Source organism: Lactuca sativa, chromosome 5 (assembly GCF_002870075.4).
Source record: "Lactuca sativa cultivar Salinas chromosome 5, Lsat_Salinas_v11, whole genome shotgun sequence".
Taxonomy (NCBI): Eukaryota; Viridiplantae; Streptophyta; class Magnoliopsida; order Asterales; family Asteraceae; genus Lactuca; species Lactuca sativa.
In genome coordinates, this window is record NC_056627.2 from 207679788 (window position 1) to 207689652 (window position 9865).

A 9865-nucleotide genomic window follows, 5' to 3' on the forward strand; every position below is an offset into this window, starting at 1 on the left:
TGGATACCAGGACTAACACGCCATCGCAGTAAGCGATATGTATAACCTAATGAACATCCGAAGATTGTCCAATTGTCCTCTATAGCAGCAGCAGGTTGGAGGAAGGATTAGTCCCGTAGCCGACTCCTAATATAAGTGGTAACCTAATGACCGTCCAAAGATTTTCATCTCATCCTCTGTTGCAACAGCAGGATGGAGGAATGGTTAGTTTCGATATCAACCTATCAATTATAAGTGATAACCTTAGACATCCGTAGATGTTCATCACCTAGTGTTGCTAACAGCTGGGTTCTGGAATGGTTAGTCCTGTCTAGACATCCCATCGAACAGGGATAGGCAGGAAAATTTACATTTCTACCAAGACCCGAATGTTTTGTTATGATAATGTAGTCTTCTACAAAGACCCGAATGTTTTGTAAGTAAAATGATAGTTTTTCCTTCTTTTTGACTACTACGAACTGTAATTAGTCTAACTCATCGTTTATGTGAATATATCACAAAATAATGTAAATAGGAAAAATATAACCATGTAAGTGTTATCCCTGGATACCAGGACTAACACGCCATCGCAGTAAGCGATATGTATAACCTAATGAACATCCGAAGATTGTCCAATTGTCCTCTATAGCAGCAACAGGTTGGAGGAAGGATTAGTCCCGTAGCCGACTCCTAATATAAGTGGTAACCTAATGACCGTCCAAAGATTTTCATCTCATCCTCTGTTGCAACAGCAGGATGGAGGAATGGTTAGTTCCGATATCAACCTATCAATTATAAGTGATAACCTTAGACATCCGTAGATGTTCATCACCTAGTGTTGCTAACAGCTGGGTTCTGGAATGGTTAGTCCTGTCTAGACATCCCATCGAACAGGGATAGGCAAGAAAATTTACACAGAAGGTACGAATAAATCTTCCTCATAACTCTAGGTACAAGTATCCAGGTAAGTGAATACAGGATAATGTATCTAAGTAACAGTACTCATGTATGGTATTCATGTAAGCGTTTTCAGATAAATGTATCTATGTAAACGTACTTATGTATCATGTAATCCTAGATAAATGTACTCATGTACCATGTAATCCTAGATAGATGTACTCATGTATCATGTAATGTACTGGTATAGACTCATGAATGAACTGACTCTTGTGTGATTCCTTGTAATAGGAATATTGTTTTGTATCTTCTAACTATACCTATGATAATTAACTGAAAGGCAATTGTTTGTTCAAGAAGGTAAACGTAATGGTTTTGCAAGATATCTAAGAGTTTTGAATAATAATTAAGAGTGACTTGATGTCATGTTAATAAACATTTCAAAACTAATACTTTTGTTATCAAGGTATTTTAAGATGGAAAACCATTTCACGCATCACATTTTGTAGTATGTGAAATTTGCTGGATGAAAACACAGTTATAAAATACATATGAGTGATTTAATAACATGTTGTTTTCTACTTGTATTCTCCCCCCCCCCCCCATTAAAGCATTTAAAAACATTTAAAATATTCATTTAGGGGTATGAACTCACCTGTAGATGGTGGTTTGGATGAACTGGACGGTGTAGGATTGTTAGGTGTCAAGTAAGGAGTTGTACACACACTATGATCCTATGAACATATAATCTCACATATATGCACTCAGTTAGTCTTAAATTACTAATTGATAATGTTAAGACATCCTAGAACATATAAAACACTTTATATAAGTGTTTTAAGCCCTAAGGATTGCATCTAAGCTATTGTGGGACAAGGCACTTGGGTTTAGGGTTCCAAAGGACCCTATACATGAGTTTACTCTCCATATATCCTCACACATGGAGTTTACGGTTGTAAACTGTCACACCCCAAAACCAAGAACGGCGGAAACGTTCTGGGGCGGAGGACGTCATGTACAGTATCACAACAATGAAAAGTAGTAAACAAGCAACAACATCATCCATTGCATTAATAATATAATTATTATACAAATATGTTTTGTCAAATTTTGATAAACACTAAAGCATAAATCAAAATGAAAGATAAGTCTTGAACAAGCTCCATCTTCCTTTCTCCTTGCATCGGTACCTGTCTATGATGACCTGAGGATACAAGTAATTTTGAAAGAGAGTATCAGCTTTAAAGCTGGTGAGATCATAAGTATTAATGTGTCTTAATTTGTAAAACTTGTAATTTAAGACTTGACATTGTTTTGAAAGAAAGCTCGTATAAGTATGAAAATTTTTGTAGAACAACTGTAAATGTTTGAAAAGCCCTAGGAATCCCTATAATTCCTACTATTATAAAATGGAGTCTTCTAATAAGACCTAACTGCTCTGAATGTAGCCTTCTACCAAGACCCGACTGTGTTACTATTATTATTATTATAAGAAATTGTATCCTTTGGTACTAGGATACTCAAATATAATTCACCTCATTGGTTATGTGAATGAGTCACAAAATAAAGGTAATAATGCAACTAGCCTAAGTATTACCCTTTGGTACTAGGGTACTAACAGTGTTAACTTAGGACATCCGTAGATGTACATTTACCTTTGTTGCTAACAGCTGGGTATAGGAATAGTTAATCCCTTAAAGTATACCTGTAATGGTATCAATCGTTGACATCCGTGGATGTGCTTTTACCTCTGTAGCTAACAGAGATTCTAGGAATGGTCAATCCCGCAACGTATCCTTTGGTACTAGGATATTAAATCCAATCTATCTCGTCGATTATGTGATTGTATCACAAGGTAAAGATAAGAATGAGGATTATATAACATAATCTATACATATAAAATGTAATGATAACTCACCATGTATTATCTATGTAAACGTAATCATGTAAATGTACTTATGTAATTGTACTCATGTAAATGTAATCATGTAAATGTACTAGCTGTAACATGTGTTCTCTCTCTATCTAGCAAGTATTGACTCATGAATGAACTGACTCATTGTATGATATCACATTCTAGTAATAGTTCTAGTATCTTCCTAAACTACCCATACGGTAGTTTACTAGTAATATAACTGGTAAGTATGAACATGGAGGTATACCCTTGCTACCCAAGGGCATGGGATGAACTAGAAGGACCTTTTATGACTATATATGTACACATGATATATAATTAATATTTAAACGACCTTCGGACGAGTACCCGATATCCCACTAGACCACATCTCAAGCGCGAAAAGGAAATAGGGTGGATAGCCTTCCTAAGTCTTTTGAACATTTCTTATATAACTATACATATAGAGGCATGCAGTTTATAATATAAAAGCATAAATAAGTTTTGTAAGACATTTGAAACATAAATATTATTTTAAGAAAAGATCGACTTGATGTCAATCTATAAAACAATTTGAAGGCATAAGTTTGATAAAACAGTTTAAGTATAAGGAAACATTTGTTTGAAACACAGTTGTAAATAAGTTTGAAAGGTAATGTACAGATTAAGATGCACAGTGCAATAAGGAGTTTAAAACATATAAAATGTTTATAAAAAATCATTTGAAGGAAACTGTTTGGTAAAACGGCTAATGAGTAGCCAAATCATTTGAATGCTGTATATTAATCACATGTGATTGACGTAACAACAAGCATAATTCTACTTATTAATCACATGTGATTGATATTATAACTAGCATGATTCTACTTGTATCCCCCCCCCCTAAAAATTTAAAAATAGTTTAAAACATTAGTTAAGGGGTATGAACTCACCTGCAGTAAGTGACTGGAATTGAACGGACTGTTATCGTACGGAAGGATCGGACAAGTGCTTGGTGTCAAGTGAAGAATTAGGCACACACAATGATCCTAATTACATATGAAAACATATGTATATAAATAATTAGTGATTAAAACACTAATTATACAAGTATAAACATTTAAACGCGAGGAAAACACTTTTGGTCAAGTGCTAGGAGGCTAATGGGTTGCAACAAAGGAGTGCAGTGCCCCTAATGGGAGTTTAAGGTCTAATGACCATATTCTTTGGAGTTTACGGCCCAAGGGAGTAAACTCCTGGCCGTAAACTCTCAACCAAGGCTCTAAATGAAGCTTAGAATTATTACAACTCATGTGGTGAATTGTTTCAAGGCTATAACAAGTGTTTGGGTGCCATATTAACTCCTTTGGGGAGTTTACGGCCCAGAGACCATATTCCCTTGGAGTTTACGGCCGTAAACTCCCTTAGGAGGGTGATTATGGTGTTTTCAAGTCTCTAAATTAACTAGGAACTAAACTAGGCTTTTGTACTTGTCTGTAGAAGAGTTTATGGCACCATTTGTGTAACAACCCGTCATTTCAGGTCCTTGAAATTCGAGTCTTGTAACCCCTTTGAAAAAGTAATTAGAATATCATCGAAAAATGAAGTATTCAAAGGCCCTATTTGGAGTACTCTATGTAATAGATATCGTCTTAAAGTTTCCAAGCATATAAAGAACTCTAAAATCCGAGTTATAACGAAGAAGTTATGACCATTCTAAGTTTTCCGACAAAAACCGGCAATACGAAGTTACGTAAAAACTCGAATCGGAAATCGAGCGACTTTTGGCCGGAATGACCTAAACGAGAATCGAAGGTCTCGACAATGGTATTTCAGCTGTAAAAAGTCTAGCAAAAACCGACGTCAGATAAAGAAGTTATGAATTTTAAAGAAATTCCTTAATCACGTCATTATACAATATATTAAAGTTCTCCAACCTTAGCTACAGTAAAGTAGCTAAGATATTGGCATAAATGGTCCCTCAACTTTTGTCAAAATATACTCTTTCTATTATGGTGTTCCTGCCTTTGGTTTTTTCACCCGTTTTGTTAATATTTTTCCATTTTCTATTTTCTGTGTACACCTGTAACCTGTTGTTCTTTTATCTCCTTATAAACCCACCGCTCCCTGACTCGGTAAGCCAATAACATTACGATTGGTGTCATCCCTTCTTCCAAGAATCACTACTGACATCCTCGCTTTAGACTTCACTGCCTAAAGACCTCAGTAGTTTCTAGGGCTTTTGTTCCTTTTATGCCTTCGGTTGTGTTTTGGGGATATTGCCTCTTCCTTTCTGATTATTCTCATAAATAGAAGGAGGTCACAGAAGCAGTTCACTCCAACATTCCGATGACGGATAGAGTTGCCACAGGTGAAGAAGCAGCCCGAGAAAACGTTGACAGAGGCCAACGCCACCGCCATCGTATTTTTTTAACCTCGATCACCACCACCATTAGCCGCCTCATCTGGACCTGCAATTTGGGCTTGATGAAGACCATCGCTACCGCCGGACTCACTACAAGGTAAGGAATTCGATCTTTTGCTTCTCCTGGTATCTGGTCTTGGTTATTTGCTGATTCAGAGGTACCGTATCTTGGATCCAATGCAAAACTTTCCATCAACAGAATTTTAATGGTATTTTCGTAAACCCTAACCAATCTGTTATATGAAATTGAGTGAAATGTCTTTGATAAAAGTTGTAAAAAGTGGAAATTATGCCGTAAGTTGAGTTGTACGCTCTAAATTTTGTCAGTTCGATAATAGAATAAACAATCAGAAATGTAAGTCAATGGATGTGGAAAAGATTAGTTGCAAAAGGAAATACAAAATAATGAAAGAGTATTTTAGTTATTTTTGGAAACTAACAACAAATAATTTAACTGAAGTTTGAAATTTTTTAAGAATATTATTTGTATTGAGGGTAGTATAAATAAAGCTCATTTATAGTTCCATTCCAGCAAGGAATAAAATAAAAAAACCAGACTATAAGAAGGAATCACATTCCATTCTGTGTTTGATTTCTACATACATTATACATATAATTTTGAAGGAACCAATAGATTAGTAATTGTAGTGGGCTCCATGCAGAGAATACTTCATTAGGCATTGCATAATAAATATTGGACATTAATAGATCCTGCTGGAAAGCCACCATGAGTCATGGGGTGGTGGTCCTCACGTGCTGTTGCTTTACCGACTAAACACAGGTCACAACTCCTCCTCCTTTATTTCTCAGTCACATATCACATTATATCAAATTTTTGGTCTCATAGGTATTTATTAATTTGTCACATACATATACAGGGACATTGGCCATTTCCATGAGATAAACTTATGCAACGATATGCTTACATCTTAACCCATCCAAGGACCATAAGTTCCATCTGAATATTATTTATTATTTTGTGACAAAAAAATCTTTTCTGTTACATTTAATCAATTTATATTTATATTGCAGCCTGTGGTTTTTTATGACCAATTTTATGATTTTCGGATCCATGATGTGATAATGGAGCTAATTCAGGCTAGGGAACGACTAACGTGTAAAGGATCAACGACTTTATTGCTTTTGGATGCGATTGCCTATAAGGCGTTCGGTGAAATGCCCGAACCAACTAAGGTATTCATTCAACTTTACGTTATATTACTGGATTATATTCGCTTGATCATCAGTTCACTTCGGTTATGCTTAACAGGATCACCATTTGGAGTTTTGAGATCCAATAACACTTTGTTTTGCAGTTATTAACAAATGAAGGACATATTCATTGTGGGCATTAAAACTCCCAGCTAATTTTACTTTCTGCCCCTCTCTTTCTAGAAATTGGAGAATCTTGCTGAGGTATAAGTCCTTTTCTCATTGAAAATTTTTATGTTTTATTTTCATATTAACGCCCGATCAGTGTATATAGGTGAGTCTGTAGTTGGATGAATTTATGACATGTGCTAATAAGAAAAGAATTGCTACAAACACTTTGTTAGCTTAAAAATCTGCTTAGGTGGGTGATATTTAATTACTATTTGTTTTCTATACTCTGAAACTGGAAATATTTTCTATTGCTTAGTTTATTAACAAACATTCTACAATGACCTATGTGTGTGTATGTGTATGTGTTTTCTATATGTTTCATTTGATCATTATATAAATTATACAATATTTTTAGTTTCTTAAATATGGAAATGACCAATAAAATGATTCACATGTTAAATTTAGGTTTCATTACTCCTCTTATATATAATAACTCTTTTTCAATTTTCTTTGAAGTTTACCTTAGAAGGATTGGATATGTTCTATGAAGAAATCATACGTGGAGTTTATGTCGATGGCCACTTTCATTACTCCTCTTAGCCACAGAAGTTGTATTTCATTTAAGCACCAAATGGTTAGCATTATTTTCTCTAAATATGCTTTTCGTAACAATTTTTTAACTTTTGCTTCATTTGCATTATGGTGGAGGATTTTATGATTTGTTTTATAAAATTAAAGCTTTCATATCTTTTGCATGAATTTCTTTGCCCCATGGTTATTGTAGATTATCGATCTGTTTTTATAATTTTATGCTGTGTTTTTATTTATGATTCACAAATATATATTAACATTATTGACTACGAGAGATGCATTAACAATATTGACTATGTTCTACACAAGCAAACAAAAAAATTTGATTATGGTCGGAATAAAAAGAAGTGAAGAATTTGCTTTCTGCCTTTGGTAATATAGAAAATAAAAGCTATTGGTTCTAAAATTAGTTTCCTTTTAATAGAAATCAAATGTTGGTTTTATTATTTTCATTTTTTTTACATAATAAATTTGTAATTTACCATTGTTAGTTTAAATTATTAATCTAATGAGAGAATAATAGATTTTTGTGATATGTTTGTATTTTATTGTTAAATTAATTATCAGTTTTACTGATTTATTTACATTTGTTGTATTTGTTACTTTTTTTTTTTTTTGTGTTTTTAATCATATATGTTAATTACAATATACATGCTAATTAATATTTATAATACGTCGTCAAAAGTTTGAGGGGTAGTGTCATAAAAAATAAACAGGTTGGGTATTGAACAACTAAAAATATATTGATTACAACATTCTACCTATATTATTATTTTCTTTAGCTGAAAAAGAAGTTGTTATTATTTTTTATATAATTTGATATATTTAGGCAAAACAAAGCCTTAAGGTGGTGATGTTGTTGCAGTTGAAGAAGACATGACAATTAGGTAAAACAAGGTGTAAATTGGTGTCAACGTAATAAAGTATTTTGTTAATGTTAAAGGAGCTCGAGATTTAAATGTATGTGATGGATTCTTTCAGTGTGATAGTTTTAAATGACTTTGTATAATTATTTTGAAGACTGGTACCCAGTTGTATACTCCAAGTATGCAGGGACTGAAGTTGAGTTTAATGGGTCAAACCATCTCATACCGAAAGAAGATGACATCATTGGTATTGTTGAAATAGAAGATGTTACGGATTCGAAATCTCTTGATGGCAGAGTCCCTATCAAGGTTAGTAACCCTTATACTCTTAATTCATAGAACTCTTAAGGGGTATTTTGGGTAGGTATCCATAAATATGACCATAAATTCCTCTTAATTTGATCTTCTACTTTGTATAAAAGGGCGAGGAATCCGAGGAAACGACAGTTGTCGGCTTATTGCTTACACAAGCAAGCAAACAAAAACCCTCTATTGGCATAGTGTGTGACACCTGTCACATTTACTCAAATCTTAAAAATTAATTAATTCTTTTCTTTAGCGTCTAATGAGCTTAATGTAACCTTGATTGCAGTAGGACCTGGTCTTTTAGATGATGAAGGAAACACCGTTCTTTACTCAAAATATGCAGGGAATGACCTTAAAGGAACCACACTCGAATCCGATTTTTCCACTTGCTTTAGCTATACCATCAATCTGATCAGATTTTATTTTAAGTTTTCATTCCCTACAAAATCTGGAAAGGATTTTTGTCATAGAGTTCACTGTGATTGGATTAAAAGCAGCCTCTGATCCATCTATTACATTTTTTACATGATTGATGGTTTACTACACTACATATATGTTCCTTGCACTTGATAAAGATATGAACGGAGCACTTAGCAAGCAAGAGCTTCGAGAATATGCAGATGGGACACTCACATATATTTTTATCGAGAGGGTAAGTAAGGATTAGTACTTTCTTATTTTATCTTTATTTTTTTTAAGAAACCCTAAGCAAGGACAGATTTACTAAACGCAATAAAAAACAGAAAATGAAATAAACCTGAAGATCAATATAAAATTAGATTCACAATTTTGTCCTCTCAAATAGCAACACACTTGTGTTTATACTTTGTATGACATTAGTTACGAGCATGGGAGCAGGTGCAACACAAGAAGATGGTGAAATAATTGCAAACTCATTTGGAGCAGTTGGTAAAATATGGAAAGCTGATAAAGTCATTGGCTTGAAGCATCTCCTTTCCAATATAGGCATTTTACTTTTTTTTTTTTTTTTTTACATTTTGAAATGAAAGTATAATGGCATTTGTACATTGTTATTATGAGTAAAGAAACGGTAAGTATGTTGTGATTATTGCATGTAAAGAGATGTATGTACATTGCTAATACGACTGAAAAGTTTTAAAGTTGATTTTATTACGAAACGAATACCCTCTGACCTCCGCAAGCTATCTTTTGATCATTATCACGTAATCTTTTTATCTATTCTTACTGTTTCTAACGAATAACAACTTTTTCACCACTTCCATTATATAATCATCCGCTCTATTAACAGAGTACGAAATATGTTACAGAAAATTTACAACCGATCCCTCTGCCCCCGCGAAGCGGGGGTAACGAATATAGTTTTAATAAATAAATAATAAAAATAATTTCATAATTTGCCAACGGAGTCTAAACGAAAGTTGTAGATCTTAGTCTCACCTACGCGTAGATATAAAGAACATCGAAAACGGAGTTCGTATGAGGAAGATATGAAATTTTGAAGTTTATTAAATAAATTATAATTATATTTAAATCAAAAATGCTAGTAATATCCGAAGAGGAGTCAGCGTCCTCATCCGAGGTATGCGCCGCGTAACCCCGTACGCCCTGCGTACCCGAGGGCCT

At 33.9% G+C, this 9865-nt stretch overlaps 1 long non-coding RNA gene across 19 annotated transcripts; it reads left to right on the plus strand.

Annotated features, from left to right (window-relative positions):
* Window positions 1–4811: 4811 nt before the first annotated feature.
* On the plus strand, window positions 4812–9399 carry LOC128134077 (uncharacterized). 19 transcript variants are annotated; one of them, XR_008232393.1, is made up of 10 exons: window positions 4818–5271; window positions 5837–5955; window positions 6053–6368; window positions 6491–6590; window positions 7014–7131; window positions 7918–7975; window positions 8109–8263; window positions 8377–8454; window positions 8547–8912; window positions 9101–9399. It is a non-coding gene; the product is annotated as an uncharacterized LOC128134077 (long non-coding RNA). The 19 variants fall into 19 exon arrangements; XR_008232395.1 differs by having other exon boundaries at window positions 7954–8048; window positions 8121–8263; XR_008232394.1 differs by having other exon boundaries at window positions 4819–5271; window positions 7954–7975.
* Window positions 9400–9865: the final 466 nt, after the last annotated feature.